At 46.3% G+C, this 17,931-nt stretch overlaps 1 protein-coding gene and 1 long non-coding RNA gene across 2 annotated transcripts in view; one reads left to right on the top strand and one right to left on the bottom strand.

The window, feature by feature from the left end:
- The window catches only part of LOC309645684, a 594,963-nt gene that overhangs the window by 454,771 nt on the left and 122,261 nt on the right, over positions 1-17,931 (bottom strand). The window lies entirely within an intron of this gene.
- The window catches only part of CACNG3 (calcium voltage-gated channel auxiliary subunit gamma 3), an 87,202-nt gene that overhangs the window by 35,794 nt on the left and 33,477 nt on the right, over positions 1-17,931 (top strand). The gene's annotated exons all lie outside the window — the stretch shown is intronic.

The raw sequence follows: 17,931 nt of genomic DNA on the forward strand, positions 1-17,931 counted from the left end.
ACCTGATTAAGCCAGAATCCTAAGCACCTGCTTGTTTGGAAGCTGCTCTGGGGATGGAAGTGGGCAGCTGGGATGACGACTGCTGTGCTAGGGGAGTTAAGTCCTCCAAAAGCCAAAAGGACAGTCCTCTCAATTCGAGCCGTAATCGAGGGAGGAGGCACACATCTTCCGTTTACTCAACAAGTGTATATTGAGAACCCACTATGCACGGGGCCGGCTGCTGAGTCCGCTGCCCTCGGCTGCCTGAGCAGACCTCTCTGAGGCTAAGGGCTCTTGAGAGTCGTGCAAAAAAGGAGCCCAGAGTGATGGACAGGGAGTGACTGTTGGAAGGTCTCTGGAAGGTTCTAGAGCCTCTCCACCCCGCCTGGGCCATTTTGCTCTGTTTCCCAGACATGTTCAGCCACACAACTCTTGCACTGGAAAGATCTTGTGTTTTTCTAGTGGCCTTGAGAAAGGGAAAGACTGGATCTGACCCCATAGCTGCCTGACACTGTGGACTGAGTGGGAGTCCACAGCCTGGGCCTGGAAGCCTGTAGTTTTTTACATATATAATTATACATATTATGTATATATACATATATATAATTGTGTTATATATATAATGGCTTTTCTTTTTTACTATAGAAGCAACGCATTATTCACTATAGAAAACTTAGAAAATAAAAATTAGTTTGAAAGTCACAATAATTATCCCCATATTCTCATACCAGATATAACCATTGAATATATATTTACATTTTCTACTCTTATGTAGTTATCCCTTATTTTTAACCCAAATGGGATTATACTGTACATTTTTTGTAATGTACTATTCATTCACTAAAACATCATGATCACCTTTTCTATATCAACAAATGTTTTCCTGCATTATCTAATGACTGGATAGTATTTCATTGTATGATGTGCCATAACTTATTTAGTTAATCTCCTATTATTGGGTATTTAGTTTGCTTCCAATTAAAAGCAGTAGACACACACACATTGTGGTGAATAAATTCTTGCACACATTCATCATAATTTCCTTATGATGGAGCTTCTAAAACGGAAATTACTGGGTCAAAAGATGTGCATATTTTTAAATACACTTTTTACTTAGAATTGTTTTAGATTTACAGAAAAGCTGCAAAGACAGGACCGAGATTTCCTGTATACCCCACATTCAGTTTCCCCTGTGGTTAAGATCTCACATTGCTATATTTGTTCCAACTAATGAACCAATATTGATACATTATTAACTAAATCCCATACTTTATTCTGATTTCCTTAGTTTTTACCTAGTGTCCCTTTTCCGTTCCTGGATCCCATCCAGGATGTCATATTATGCTTAGTCATCACATCTCTTTAGGCTCCTCTAGGCTGTGACAGTTTTCCCTTGTTTTCGATACCTTGATAGTTTTGTGACGTACTAATTCTGTAGCATGTCCCTCAATTTGGCTTTGTCTGATGTTTTTCTCATGATCGCATCAGGGATTATGGAGTTTTGAGAGGAAAACCACAAAAAGTGCCATTCTCGTCACATCACATCAAGGGTACATGTAGCCCACATGACGTCACTGGATGTTGACCTTGATCACCAGGCTGAGGTCGTGTTTATCAGGTTCCTCCACTGTAGAGTTGTTCCCCCCACCTTCCGTACTGTGCTGTTTGGAAGGAAGTTACTCTGCACAACCCATACTTAATGAGTGAGGGGTTATACTCCCCTCCCTTGAGGGGGCCGTATCTGCATAAATTATTTGGACTCCTTCTGTATAGGAGAACTGTCCATTCTCCCCCATTCATTCTTTCATTTATTCATTTATATCCATATGGACTCATAGACATTTTATACTTTGGATTATAATCCATTACGCCATTATTTATTTTGTTCCTCCAATTCTCCCAGCTTTGGCCATTGGGAGCTCTTTCACTTGGCTCCTGTGTCCTTTTGACGTTCCCCCATCGTTTGTATCTGAGAACTTCCTCATTTTCTGGCATACAGGATCCTCCGGGCTCATCTTGTATATTCCCTGACCTAGAAGAAATCATTTTTCCAAGGCTTCCTGGTTCCTTTTACTGGAGAATGGGATTAGAAACCAAGACTGGGTGCTGGCTATGCTCATTGTCATTTATTCTAGGCCCTCCTGGCAGACAGAGCTTGGAAGTGTATGTGTATGTATTAAGCCATGTGTATGAACATATCTGTAATTATTTCTGTATTTATCTATCTGTATCTATATTAAGCTAAACATGAGTTCATAATCATGTCTCCAATTCTAATCCAGTATGACATGGTTTGCTCTAGCCTTCTTCCTTTTCGAAATTAGCTATGTATATTTTTTAATTGAAATATAGTTGACATACAATATTATGTTGATTTCAGGTGTACTACATAGTGATTTGACATTTGCATACATTGTGAAATAATCACAGCCTAGTACATCTGTCCCCATACAAAGTTAGTACAATATTATTCACCATACCCCTTATGCTGTATATTACATCCCTGTGGCTTATTTTATAACTGGAGGTTTGTATCCCCTTCACCTATTTTGCCCACGCCCACACCCCCTCTCCTCTGGAAAATACCCGTTTGTTATCTGTATCTCTGAGTCTGTTTTTTGTTTTGTTCTATTTGTTTGTTTGTTTGTATTTAAGATACCACATATAAGTGAGATCATATAGTATTTCTTTCTCTATCTGACCCATTTCACTTAGCATAATACCCTCTAGATCCATCCATGTTGTACAAATAGAAAGATTTCGTTTTTTTATGTCTGAGTAGTACCACATCTTCTTTTTTTTTAAATTTATTTTATCATTATTATTTTTTAACATCTTTATTGGAGTATAATTGCTTTACAATGGTGTGTTAGTTTCTGCTTTATAACAAAGTGAATCAGTTATACATATACATATACCCCCATATCTCTTCCCTCTTGCATCTCCCTCCCTCCCACCCTCCCTATCCCACCTCTCTCGGTGGTCACAAAGCACTGAGCTGATCTCCCTGTGCTATGCGGCTGCTTCCCACTAGCTATCTATTTTACATTTGGTAGTGTATATATGTCCATGCCACTCTCTCACTTTGTCCCAGCTTACCCTTCCCCCACCCCGTATCCTCAAGTCCATTCTCTAGTAGGTCTGCGTCTTTATTCCCGTCTTGCCCCTAGGTTCTTCATGACCTTTTTTTTTTTTTTTTAGATTCCATATATATGTGTTAGCATACAGTATTTGTTTTTCTCTTTCTGACTTACTTCACTCTGTATGACAGACTCTAGGTCCATCCACCTCACTACAGATAACTCAATTTCATTTCTTTTTATGGCTGAGTAATATTCCATTGTATACATGTACCTGATCTTCTTTATCCATTCATCTGTAGATGCACAGTTAGGTTGCTTCCATATCTGGGCTAGGTTAAATAATGTTGCAATGAACATTGGTCTGCATGTATCCTTTGGAATTAGTGTTTTTCCTTTGAAGATAGCTATATTTTAAAGACTTTTGATTTATATTGCCATACTGCCTTCCATGAACTTCTTTTTCGAGGGCTGGGGGAGAGGACAGGAGTTAGAGAAGTATGCCCTGAACCTTTTTGCTGCCAATCAGGTTTTAATAAAGTTGATCGCACACACACACACAGTATAGAATGACGCATGCTAAGATAACATTTCTTGTGCTATGTGAAGGACCGGCAGTCCTTTTTGCTGGAAGAGATCAAAATCTGAAAGTACTTGTGTGCACAACTCACCCACTTTGAGACCCAGAGACCACTAACATCAGAGAAGCACTCCAGGGGAAAAGCTGTGGTTATTTCTATGCTTATTTCTCTCTTTGTAGAGTGCTTTTTTTGAGCCATGACCATGATCTTTTGATCTGAGTGGCTTCCAAACTGCTTTTAAGTCCAGATAAAGAGTTAGTCTTTTATTCCTAACTTGTGGACCTGAGACCTCATGGGGCAAACAATGGACTATGGAATCTGTATAAAGGGTCACGACAACTCAGGTGCCTACAGAGCCAGGTGGGTTACATATGAGGGAAGGGGCACTGGCAAACTGGAAAACTCATGGCCTGTTGCAGAAATGTGGGCCCATTGTTGTCAGGTCCTCTGATTTTTCTGAAGAAGCCAGAAATCTAGATTCTTGTGTGAACCCCTGCAGTTTTAAAATATTGGCTATGATTGGTGATCTTTCCAAAAACGCTGTCAGAGCCAACCAAAATATGTCCTCTGGCAGAATATGACCTTCAGGATCCCTGTTTGGGCCTTTGGTATTGGTACTCTCCTGTTCATAGGAAAACCATAACAACTCAATTATGTGGGAATCCATGACCCTCTTTTTATATTATAAAGGGGTCCCACATACTACAAAGTTTGAATTACACTGGGTTACTGTGTCTTGCAAAAACGTGCACTTTTCTTTCTTTCCTGGGTCAATGAGTTTCCAGACAAGTTAGAATCCAGATTCTCTGGAGGATGAGGGATTAAGACTGGAAGGTAGCAAACCATCAGCGGTAGGACAAGCCAAGTCAACTTCTCTGTGCAGTGTTGCAGGGAGTGTGGCACCCCACTGCCCACCACAGTCACAACAAGTGTGTGTGTGGGCTGGGAGGGGCCTCTGCCCGCCCTGCAAAGGCGTATGCCCTGTCCCCTGTGGTCTTCATTGCTTCTTTTGCTTTTCTAACTCATGACTCTTTCAGGGCTGTGGGGATTGGTTTGAAAGCATCCCGCAAGGCAGGGAATGGGGCTGGGGGAATTATTACCTATCCAGCGAGATTAAGCCTCCAAATGAAAACCGTACTTCTTTTGTTCATCTTGGCAGGCAGACTATGTTCTTTCACCCAAGAAGACACGGTTAGTTAGCAACAAGAGTGGAGATGCTCGTGATCATTTTCTTAAATTTCCAAACAACTGCATGTTCTTCTGGTCCTCTGTACCTCCCTAAATCTGCACCTCCTTTCTACTCTCCGAGATCCCTGCGTTTGGGACACAGATCTGGGTTTGAAAGTCATTACTTGGGGGAGTTATTCCTCATGGAATAGTTCTGAGTGTTTAGCAAGATGACATAGAGAGGGATTCTAGATTAAAGCCTGGAACACTGTAAATTTCGAATCTCTCTCCTGCTCTCCTGACGCCCAGAATCCCCAGGGCTTCAAGCAACATGGAAAGCAAGAGAAGGCACCCAGCGTTCCCCGTTTTTCCCTCATCTCTTATCTTCCGGCTTCCACTCTTTTCTCCCTCCAATCTATTTTCTTCATTGTCACCTGAGTAATCTTTTGCAAACACCCGTAAGGTCGAGCTCTCCTTCTGCTTAATATTCGTCACTAACTTCCCATGGTTCTTTAAAAATAAGCCTCCTAATCCCAGCCCCAAACCTTGCCACTCAAAGTGTGGTCCTTGGACCAGGGGCATCAGCTTCATCCGGGAATTTGTTAGAAATGCAGCTGCTGGACCCAATCTACTGAACCAGAATCTGCATTTTCACAAGATCCTCTGATGATTGGGCTGCACATCAAAACTGAAGCAGCTCTGGGCTTCCAGGTGCCACACTAGTGGTTCTCAACCCTGGCTGCACACTGAATCACCTGGGGAGTTTTTAAACACACCCCTGCCTGGGCCCCACCTCACTGTGGTGGGTTCCAGGCTCTGGTATTTTTAAAAAAGCTCCCCAGGTGGTTATAAGGTACAACTGGAGGTGAAAAAACTGCTTTGCCTGTTCTGACCCTTCCTTGCCTCTCCAGCTTCATCCCTGCAACACCTCCCAGCCACATCCATCTTTTTTTTTTTTCATTCTCTAACAAATGCCCCAGTCCCTAGCCCTCGTGTTTCTGCTGCCTAGAAAACTCATCTTGTGGTCGTCTTCTTCTTACCGTTTAGGACTCTACTTAAACATCAACGTCTCAGGTCCCCTTCCCTGGCTAGTCCCACCACCCACCGGATCCGTACCCCACTGTCCTGTTCGATTGCCTTCATAGCATTTATTGCCATCTGCAGTTAATGTGTTTCTGTATTTATTTGGCTGTGGAATGGCTGCTTTTGTTCATTAGAATTTCAGTTTCAGGAAGACCGAGACCTTGCAGGTTTTATTTACCATCAGGGCTGGATTCATGGTAAACTAAGCATGTGCTTTGGGCAAGAATATGTTGGGCGGGGGGATGTGAGAGAGAGAAAAGCTTTTTATAAATGAAATTTGATGTTTCAAAAACTGACCAAAGTTAGTCATCATGGAAATAAAATTAGAATCTGCTGTACTTCCTTATACATATTTTAAGGTAGTTTAAAAAAATTTGCACGTGGGAAAAGGTACCAGTCATCTTTTTAGTACTTAGAGCTTTAAAATTTTTAAACTTAGAAAAATTAAAGTGTAACATGCAACACAGAGAAATGCATCCTAAACTCAATGAAATTTCATAAACTGAACACTCCTGTGTAACCATCACCTGATCTGCTTCTAGAAGCTTCTCTCATGCTCCTTCTGGTCACTGCCAACCCTGACTTCTAACAGTACAGACTGAGTTTTTGGAAAGTTGTAATCCAACATCGTCCTCTCTGTGGCCCCGTAACTAGAGCAGTGCCTGGCAAATATTGGACGATCAATCAGTGTTAGCTGAATAAACAAATCGGTTCATTGATTAATTACTTCCTCCTATCATCTCCATGCACACCCTTGCTGGGGAATCCAGAGAGGGTGGCTCTCAGAGGGTGAACTGTCTAATTTGAACAACGAAAAAAAGTGCGATAGGCTCAGATCTGACCTCAATCACCTTTTGGACACCAGGCAATCGATGGCACATTTCCCAGGTCCGGTTGGTGTGATTCTTTTGATGGAATCAGCGAGGCGGGTTTGCTTTGGTACCTCCCTCCCGGTGGTGCCTGCACCACTGCCCCTCAGCAGGAGTGGGAATTATCACACCGGTGGGCTTTTCTTGGAGTCACTGTGGTCACTGCCCTTTGGGTTTCTTTGCATTTGACTAGGGCTTATATTTCTCCCCATGGAAGCTCGGGGCTCCTCTTCTTGCTTGTGGGCTTTTCGTTTCTTCCCTCTGGCTGGTGAAGCAGCCATGCTGAGCAAGGTAAAAAGGTTGAATGGCAGTTTCAGAAGCAGTGAGGTACTAAGCCGCGGTTTCCTGTGCAGCAGGCATGTGGGACAAAGAGAGGAGGGCGCTGGCACTGACCCCAAAAGACGGGAACCACCTGGCAGTCCGTGGCCTCTTTCTCACCACTGCGCCCAGTAACTATTCCTTCTAGCCATTTGCTGTCCCCCTCCTCCACTCCACACCTTTGCCTATATGGCCAGGTACCACAGTGCCTTCAAACTTCAATTGTCCCCAACTGTGAGAAGCTTTCCTGGACACAATCCTCCCCACCCCCAACTCCTGCCCCTCCCCCCCCAAAAAAAACCACACACACAAATTCCACAATTTGCATTAGATGTGATATCCTGCACTATCTCAGGCATAACAACACCTCTCATAACACTGCCAAGTCCCGTGCTAGAACTTCACCCTCACCCCAGCTCTATGAAGCCCCTCCTGGCCTCATCCCCATTTTACAAATGGGAAAAATGAGGCTCCTGGAGGTTGACTTACCCAAGGTGTCTCAGCTAGTAAGTGGCAGAGCCAAGAGTATATCACCCCAGTCTGTTTGACCTGACTGACAGATGCTGGGGTCCCCTCATCTTCCAGCTGCTGGATTACACCTGCTGACACAGCCGGTTCAGAGCTGAACCCCCTCTGGAAATTGCCCTCAGCATAAGGAGCTGCCTCAGCCGAGGTCACTTCCTTCCCAAGGGGCATCCCACATCCAATGGCTGCTCAAGGTAGAGGTACATAGGCCCCACCCCCTTGCTTTCATTCAGGACAACTCTAAATGCCATCTCAGCTCCAGAGTCCCTGGGGGCTGAGGCCACATAACAACCGCATCACAGTTCCATTCGCCCTCTGGCCAGTCCTGCTTCCCTCATTCCCCTACCATGCGGGGGACTGTTCCCAAGAGCCCATCCCAATAAACCTCTGGCGTGCAAGCCTCTAGGATCTGTGTCCTAGGCATACAAGCTAAGACAACTTCAGGTCACACACTAAACTCCGAACTCTTCTGTAAACTATACCTTCAGTCTCCCCAACCCAGTACCCAGCAGACCACCACACCACCACCACCACAGGAAGACCACCGAAGCCTGCCTCTTCTCCATGCACCTCTTAGAAGAACTGGAGGTCCCCCATTCAACAAAATGGTTGTAGGGAACGGTGTGAGCAGGGAAGAAATCCTGCCTGGTGTGTGATGGGAAGGGGCTCTCAACCCCTGAGGACTCACTGCATTGTCTGCCTTTCTGACTCATGGCTCTACTTCTGGCAGTTGGTGGCATCTCCCTAAATAGGGGGTCCGATGGAGAGGTCATGATCCCTCCAGCAGCCCCCGGGCCTGCAATAGAAGGATCTCCTTTTGTCGGTCCAGGGGTGTGAGACCTGTCTTCTCTGACCTGCATCTTGCTGCTGCATCTGCCTCCCCCGCTGCATGCTGAACTCTCCAGTTGGCCTTATTTGCATCTGAAACTCCTGGGTATCGGACAGGGCCTTTGACTTTGTGGACACTCAGAAAACTTTGCCTGAATGAACAGATGAGCCAGGGACCCAGGAGGAAGGCCGATAAAGGTGGAATGACCTCACAGGCTGGGGGGTAGATGGTGGATCGCCCCAGTGCAGCCCTCGTACTGTCGGTTGCCACAGTCCCCGCCCCCCGGGAGCAGGCGCAGATCCACGCCTCATTGCTTCGTGCCTGGGCGTGGCTGTTCCTGAAGCCATCTGCTCTGCCAGTGTCTGCAGCGGCCAGGGCAGAGGCGGGACGCCAACTTCCTTCCTCTGCACTTGAGGATCTGCACGGCCCGTACGACTTCGCTGGCTGGGCCCTTGTATCTTCCACTCCATCCATCATCTCTACCAGCTGTCCTTGCAGCTGGCCTGTGTTTTACCTGCGTCTGGATTCCCGCATCTTCTTGTCCAGGCCTGAACTCATTGTAAGCACTTAATCGATTAATATTATCAGCGGTAAAAAGCCAACAGTTTTGAAGCATTTGCTAGGTGCCACTGGCCTAACTACCTTTCCTAAATGAGCTCGTTTAACCTTCACAACAGCTCTATGAGTTGTTCTCATGTTGCAGATGCCTAAACTAAGGCACAGAGATGTCAAGCAACCTGCCTGAGGCCACACAGCTAATCAAGCAGTGGAGTCAGGCTCTGAGTGCAAGCGCTTAAGCACCACTTTATATCTCTCCAATGCGCACAAAGTTAGGGCATTTGGACAAAGAAAAAAGGACTAATGATAGGGTAAAAAAGAAAAGTCAGCAAACAAATGCTATTTAGTGCTAGGTACTTTCTCATACTTTGTCTTTTTCTCCGAACCGCAGCACAGTGAGCTAGGAGAGGCTCAGAAAGTTTAAGTAACTTGCCCAAGGTCATCCCAGCAAGCGTCAGTCTGCATTCAAACCCAGGCCTCCTGACACCTGTTAGAGCAACTTCACTCTTTATAGAAACGAAATGTTTTCAGCATGCAAAAACCACCAGATGAGCTTCTAGCTTGTGCTGTGACCTCCTGGTGGGCACGAATATTACTCGTTTGCCTTGGTTTTGCACACACTTCCTAGCAAAATGCCTGTTGACTGAGCAGATGAATTACAGTTCACGTACTTTCATACAGGGGTGCCTGGTGCCTGATGGGGCTTGGTAGAAAGAGTGGAAGGACATGCTGCATAAGTAATGATTTCTCCACAAAGCAGGGAGAATGATCTTCTTAAAGAGTAAATCAGATCATTCCCACCACAGGATGGCAGGGGGAGCCTCTCTGAGGAGGTGACATTTGAGCTGAGACCTGAGTCTCAGCTGAAGAGGAAGCCAGCCACGTAAGAATACAGGGGAGGGCTTCCCTAGTGGCGCAGTGGTTAAGAATCCGCCTGCCAATGCAGGGGACATGGGTTCGAGCCCTGGTCTGGGAAGATCCCACATTCCGTGGAGCAACTAAGCCCGTGCGCCACAACTACTGAGCCTGTGCTCTAGAGCCCACGAGCCACAACTACTGAGCCCACATGCCACAACTACTGAAGCCCGCGTGCCTAGAGCCCGTGCTCCACAACAAGTGAAGTCACTGCAATGAGAAGCCCACAAACCGCAACAAAGAGTAGCCCCCGCTCGCCACTAGAGAAAGCCCGCGTGCAGCAATGAAGACCCAATGCAGCCAAAAATAAATCTAAAAAAATTAAAAAAAGAAATATTAAAAAAAAAAATACAGGGGAGATGTATTCCAGACAAAGGGAATGGCATGCTAATGGTGTGCTAAGGCCCTGGGGCAGCAAAGAGCTCAGTGTGTTTGTAGCTGGCATGACCAGAGCACAGTGACCAGTGGAGTAGCATTGTAGGAGATGAGGGCTGGGAGGTAGACAGTGACAAGATCATGGAGGGCATCATGATACATGGTGGGGACTTCAGATGTAGTTCTAAATGTGGTGTGAAGCTATTGGAGGGCTTTAAAGCAGAGGGGTCACATGAAGTGGTTTTCTTTGTCAAATATCACTGTGGGAAAGAAGTAAATGAGACTGGAAGCAGGGAGACCATTAGGAGGAGACATCCAGGTGAGAGGAGATGGTGGCTTGGACCAGTGTGAGGAAGAAGCGTTCCGAATAGTAACATGCTTTGGACATTGAGTTGACAGACAATGTTAACAAATTGGACATTTGAGAGTGAGGGCAAGATACGGAGAAGTCAACTATTCTGAGATAGGGAAGACCCAACAATGAAAATAGCTATCACTTAGACAGTGTTTACTATGTGCTGTTCTAATCTCTTACCATATAGTAATACCTCATTTCAGCTTCACAACAACCCTAGGAGGTAGGTAATGTTATCCCCATTTACAGATGGGGGAAACTGAGGTACAGAGAGTTTAAGCGATTTGCTAAGGTCACACAGCTAGCAGATGGGAGTGCTGGGATTTGAACCTGGGCTGTCTGGCTCCAGAATCCATGCACTGACATTTCACCATGTATTCTTCTCCTCAAAGAAGAATGTTCACAAAGCAGGGGACTTTCTGAACTCCCTACATCCTGCTGTGAGCTGTCAGTACGTACAGATGAATAGCTATTCTCCTGGGGCTGTTAGAGTTCAAATGGAAGCAGACACTCCTCCCAGATATACTCCAGGTGATGTCCTGGCAAGGCACAAAACCAGGGACTCCACAGGTTCTGCTTCCTGGCCAGCTCTCCAGCATAAACACAAGGTACCCAGTCCTTAGGGCATTTTCAGGCTGTTTCCCTTTTCTATGTTGGGAAGCAGGAAGCCAGCCACAGGACACTTGGGTTGTCTCCTTTAGCCACAATATGGGGCAAAAGTTAAGAGCCAAAACTCTACACAGAGACTCAAGGCACATTAGTTGACTTCTCTGTGTCTCAATTTTCCCATCTGTAAAATGGGGACAATGTTAGTATCCCACAAAGTTATAATGAGTTAATATATATAAATTGCTATTAAAAAGTGCTTGGCACATTCTAAGAGCTTTTTAAGTGTGTGCTAAAGAAATAAAATGGTAGTGGGTGAGGGCACCCTGGGGAGAAGTGATGCTTCTCTAAGCCAAGACCATTGTCCACAGACCAAGATGATCACTCATCATGTCTGTCCCTGGACTGACATATTTGGGGGTTGATTTGGAAAAATGTTAAAGTCAGCCTTCAACCAATCTGTTCTAAATATGAAATCAAAGTCAACAAGAAGGAATAGGGAGCTAAACATTGATGGCTGGGCTGGGCTGTATTAGGCAGTAGGAAAATATGGTTTACATGATGAAACACAACCCCCTGGCTGGGAGGCTGCAGGTCTAAAACGGATCGGAGTGTGAACCCAGCTCAGTGTCTCTTCCCTCCCATCAAAACAATCTATGTCCTGCCCCAGCTTAGGTGAGTTGTGTAACGAAGAGGAGTACAGTGTACAAGTCCAGAGCTAGACTGGTTCAAAGCCCAGCTCTGCCACTTCTTAGCAATGTTTCCTTGCACAAGTCACTTACCTTCTCTGTGCCTCAGTTTTCTCATCTGTAAAAACTTGGGTGATAATAATAATATGTATCTTACGGTGTTGTAGTGAGGATTGAATGAAAGTATGCTTCTAGCAGCCAGTAAGCCCTGAATAAATAGCAATCACAGTGTGTATAACGTTTTGTCTTTTTTAAAATAATAGTAGCTAAAACATTCACTATTCTAAGAACTTTATATGAACTCATTTATTTCTCATCATTATTTCTCATCATTAACCCTCTGAGGTAAATCCTATTTTTTTAATTGAAATATAGTTGATTTACAACGTTGTGTTAATTTCTGATGTACAGCAAAGTGATTCAGTTATACATATTCATCCATTCTTTTTTAATATTCTTTTCTGTTATGGTTTATCATTGGATTTTTAAAAAAATATTTATTTATTTATTTGGCTGCGTCGGGTCTTACTTGCGGCATGAGGGATCTTTCATTGCGGTGCATGGGCTCTTCGTTGTGGCACACGGGCTTCTCTCTAGTTGTGGCGCGCAGACTCCAGAACGTGCGGGCTCAGTTGTCCCGCAGCATGTGGGATCTTAGTTCCCCGACCAGGGATCGAATCTGTGTCCCTTGCATTGGAAGGCGGATTCTTAACCACTGGACCACCAGGGAAGTCCCTATCATTGGATATTGAATATAGTTATCTGTGATATAGAGTAGGACCTTGTTGTTTATCCATTCTGTATCTAATAGCTTACATCTGCAGATCCCAACCTCCCACTCCATCCCTCCCCCACACCCCCTCCCCCTTGGCAACCACAAGTCTGCTCTCTATGTCTATGACTCTGTTTCTGTTTTGTAGATAAGTTCATTTGTGTCGTATTTTAGATTCCACATATAATTGATATCATATGGTATTTGTCTTTCTCTTTCTGACTTACTTCACTTAGTATGATAATCTCTGGTTGCATCCATGTTGCTGTAAATGGCATTATTTCGTTCTTTTTATGGCTGAGTAGTATTCCATTGTATATATTCCAATGGAATACTATATATAGTATTCCATTGTATATCCACATCTTCTTTATCCATTCATCTGTTGATGGACATTTAGGTTGTGTCCATGTCTTGGCTATTGTGAATAGTGCTGCTATGGACATAGGGGTGCATGTATCTTTTTGAATTTGAGTTTTGTCTGGATAGATGCCCAGGAGTGGGATTGCTGGATCATATGGTAACTCTATTTTTAGTTTTCTGAGGAACCTCCATACTGTTTTCCATAGTGGCTATACCAACTTACATTCCCACCAACAATGTAGGAGGGTTCACTTTTGAGATAAATCCTGTTATTCTCTCTAATTTACAGATGAGAAAAATGAGACTCAGAGAAGTTAAGCAACTTTGCCCAAGGTTACACAGCTTGAACTGTCAGGATCAGGATTTGAACCCAGGCACTCTGGCTCGAGTCAAAGCTCATAACACCACACTAAGAGGGCTTTTTGTTTCCTTTTGTTCTCTAGCACATCTATTTTTTTTAAAACTTTCATTTTTCTACACCTTTCAGGATTAGTTAAAAAAAAAGATGAAAATGGCCAAAAAGGTATATCTAGCATGTCTCAATGCCCTAAAACAGAGCTCCTCTCCAGATGTGCCTTGGGTTACCGGTGCGTAGAACAGGAGTAGATCCTTAATTTAACGGAACCAGTGCAAAATGAAAAATTTTTTCATTTTTCCAAAAATGTTAAGGATTTCAAGACAGTAAGAGCAGAGCATTCAACCAAGCATAGGACTCTTCTGAGCATGGGACACTGTGAGACCGGTCCATTCCTCCACCCCTGAAGCTGGCCCTGATGCAGAGGCCTGGATCCCCTCGGCCCTCAGGGCAGCCCAGCGGCCCTGGCTGAACCTTTATGCCTCAGGGCTGTGAGTGGCCTTGACCTTTTGCCCCAGGGCACCATGATGTGGAAAAGGTAGGAAGCCCTGCCCTCATGGATGGATCTAGAGAAAAGACTCTTCCTTGGTCTGAGCCAAAGCCCAGTTCTTTTCCCAGGATTTATTGGCCATCAAAATGCTCTGCCTGTATGGGCCGCCCCGGTCCTCACAGGATGGACATTTATATATGTCTCTGTGCTCCCACTGACTCCCCAGCACCCTGTGGCAGCTTCATTCTGAAAACTAGCAAATTCTCCAAGGACTTCCGCTCCCCTTCTCTCCCCCTCCTCCTCCTCCTTTTCCTTCCCCTCCTGTATCCCCCCTACCCAACCTCCCTCATCTTCACGCCATCCAGAAGCCCCCCACAATCAGGAAATCCAGGTAGGAAGGGAGTGGAAAATAGGAGCCGTGTGGTCTGAGCATTACATGATTGAGAAATCAGAGATTTGCAAGGCTGTATAAGGAAGCTGTGGGTTTCTGCGGGCTATTTTTATTCTCTGCCGGCTTTCTTAGGGAAGCTCCCGGAACATGGGAGTGGCCTTGCCCACCTGAAGATCCTAAGGAGATGGCTCCATCTGGGAGCTTCTAAAACACCCCACCCCCACCCCTGCTCCGGTCATGCTGGTGCTTCCCTCACTCAGCATCCCCGGCCTCTCCTCCACACCTCGCAGAGTTATTTTTGGAACTCTATTAATTCAACAGGTATTCATTGAATGCTTATCTGGGGCCAGGCCACATCGTCAGACTGCCGACTCGCTTTGTATCTTTGGTCGAGATTCACCCACCTTTGTATCTTTCCCAGCCATCCCAAGAGAAAGGTCTTCAAATCCAAGGAAGGGACATGTGGGCTTCTCAGGTGTGGTTCTTCAGCTGTCAGAACACACCGCCACTTCACTTCTTCCTCTTCTGATCACCACCCTCACCATCAGCAGTATCTTCGGATCGATAACATTTATTGAGCAACTACTATGACCCAGACAGCGTGCTATGTGCCTCACAGGCGTGTCTCGTCTAATCCTAGGGAGGGTGTACGGTTATTATCCGTGTCTTACAGAGGATGAAACGGAGGTTCAGAGAGTGTAACTCGCCCAAGGCCACACAGCCCAGGAGCCAGGCTAGAGCAATACCTTGCCCACTTGGAGGATCTCAGGCACCCTTTGGATTTTATCGATCCTGCATGGCATCAGGAGCAGGCGCAGTCTTCCTTTCCAGTCCCTGGCAGGAGCCCTTCCTGTTCGTCTGCGCTGTGCTCCCCCCGACACATGCCCCAGGCTTTCCCACATCAGTACAGCAGCTGAGGCCCAGTCTCGGCCTTTCTTCAAGCCCCTGCCCGAATGCCCAGCACTCTGGGAGCTCCTCTGAACACCGAGCACTCATTCCAGCTGGATTCCCTCTTTGCGAGTCTGTGCTCTCTTGCCCCAGTGAGACACAGCTCCTGTGGGAAGGTCCTGGCCTGCTTCCCTGCATCCCCACAGAGCCAGCACGGAGCGGGCAGCCATGTTGCTCGCTGCAATGACAACAGATTGATCCATCTGTGGTTTTGTTCTGCTCTGGCCATCTTCCTAGACCTCCTCCCAGCAGCCTGGCTGAGACACCCAAGTCTCCACCCCACCCCCAGCAGTCCTGGAGCCCCTCAACTAGCTCCAGGCTGTGCCTAGTCTGCCCTTGGCTCCTGTGGGTGAGGGAGAGTTTGGCATCCCCCCAAGGTTCTGGTATGGTAGCCCAATGGGGAGTGGAAACAGACCTGGGTTCAAATTCCAGCTTGGCTACTTGGCTGGCTCATCAAGCATTCCTTATCTTCCCTGACCTGTCGTGTTCTCACCAGTGAAATATGGATAAAAATGCACAAGTGATAACATAGTAGTAACATAACAGGGGAAATGCCTTGTATAGTACCTAGGACACAGACATCACACAAGTAGGACCAGCTTCTGAAACTAGGGAATGAATGAAGGAACAAGAATGAAAGGATCCCACAAGTGACCCATCCGGCTGCAGAGTAACCATCATCATCCTTATTGCCCACATAGCCTATGTCCCAGGGACACGCTACATGCTTTATTTATATTATCTCATTGAATTGGCCATTACAACTTTCCAGTTAAGGAAACTGCAGCTTGGAGGTGCTGAGAAATTTGAACAAGGCTGCACGGGCAAGAAGGGGCAGGGACAGGTTTCAGCTTGTGGTTGGCTATGCCTGGGTCTGAGCTCTTAACCACTGAGCTATGCTGCCAGGCTGGCTGTCGCTGAGGCTGTTAGATTGCACCAGGGCATCGTAGCAGAATCAGATGGCGGGAGGTGAGGTGGACAGAGTGGAGGGGATGGTGTGTTTCTCAGCCTGCTCCAGGGGCCACAGGGAGAACTGGGAAGAGCCACTGCTCACAGGGATGCGTGAGCCCGGGGGCCCAGGCAGGGCTCCCGTGGAGCCCGGAGCCACAGTTCTGGAGAAAACGAGCCTCCTTGTTCCCACTCAGGCCATGGGCTGGCTCCTGGCAAAATGAGGGCTGGAGAGCACACAGCCTGGTTTTGCAGCTGGAGTGTCTGCACTCCAGATTTGGATGCCTGGAGAGCCCGCACACCCCACCGCCCTGGGCAGGGGGATCTGTGCTTGTAGATGAAACCAGTGGCTGTAAGAAGGTGAGGAGCTTCCCTCAAAGGGCATTGTAAGTGGGGACGGGGTGGGGCATGCAGAATAGAAAGACCCCACACTAGCAGCATTAGCATCTCCTGGGAGCTTGTTAGAAATGCAGAACCCTGGACCCATCCCAGACTTGCTGAATCAGGATTTCTAGGGAATCTGCATTTTAACAAGCCCTGCAGGGGATTCTGCACCCCTGAAGTTTGGGAAGCGCTGCCCTCAAGGGTTCCAGCCTCTGGGCCTTTGCACTTGCTGGTCACCCCGAGGGAGGATTCTCTCCCTCTTGCTCTGGGCGTGGCTGGTTCATGTTCAGCATCCAGCCTCAGCTCAGATGCCCCTTCCAGAGGCTTCCCTTTCCTCCCACTGTGACTGGCTGTCCCGGCACCTGGATGATTTCCTTCACAGCACGGCCCTCCCGCAGTAACCAGCTTTTTCCTTCTCTCTCTCTCTCCCACATCCACAGGGGCGGAGATTTTGTTAGTCTAATGTTCCTCTGCCTCCCTGGAGCCAGGTGTGGTGCTTAGCACATAGTAGGCCCTCCGTAGATCCTTTTATGGACGAATGAATGAACAACACCAGCTACCTGCCTGGCACCAGCTTCTAGGCTTGCTACCCCCTGGTTATTATATGGTGGCCCCTTCAACACAAAGTCTCAGCAACACAGGCCTTATAGATCAGGAGGAAATTGCCTATTACTGGTGGGGTAGGGTGGCTTTGGGCAAATTTTGGCTGCTGTAATCACATGAAGGGCCCCTGTTAATGCTGTTCCTTGAGGCATTGAAAATCAGTGCCACCCAACCCAGATGGAAGGGGGGTTACCTAGCCCCTTCCTTCTACCTGGGGGCTACAGTACAGCACACCAGCAGAGGCTCCCATGCCCCCATGCCTCAGGGGGCACCTACCATGGCTAATGCCTGGAATCCGGACATTGTATTAAATAACATCTCACCACATGCGGAGAAAGCTATTTACTTTTCAATTCACAGTGTCTAGCTGGAATTTAATAACATCACTTTGTTTTTATTGTGTTTATTTTCTAAGTGGCCTTCTATTTATGGCCAGTGATACTAGCTTTCCATTTACAGTCAAGTTATAAAGTCTCCTTTTAAATAAATTTGGGTTTTTAAAAGGCGAGTTGATTTAAGGAGACCTATCAGACAAATACTAAAAGCTGGTATAAATATACAGAGAAAGGCATGAAGGCTGGGGAACACGTGTTTTGCTGTAGCTGTACCCACAGACCTGTACTCAGATGCATTTTAGGAATCAGAATGTTTAGGATTTTAGAAAGGGACTAGGGTACATTTACCGTAGATGGCTTAACGCCTCTGGGCAGCACCCTGCTATCAGATGCATTAATGACTCTGCAGCAAA

The sequence above is a fragment of the Balaenoptera physalus genome, assembly GCF_965194825.1.
Source record: "Balaenoptera physalus genome assembly, chromosome: 16".
Lineage (NCBI taxonomy): Eukaryota > Metazoa > Chordata > Mammalia > Artiodactyla > Balaenopteridae > Balaenoptera > Balaenoptera physalus.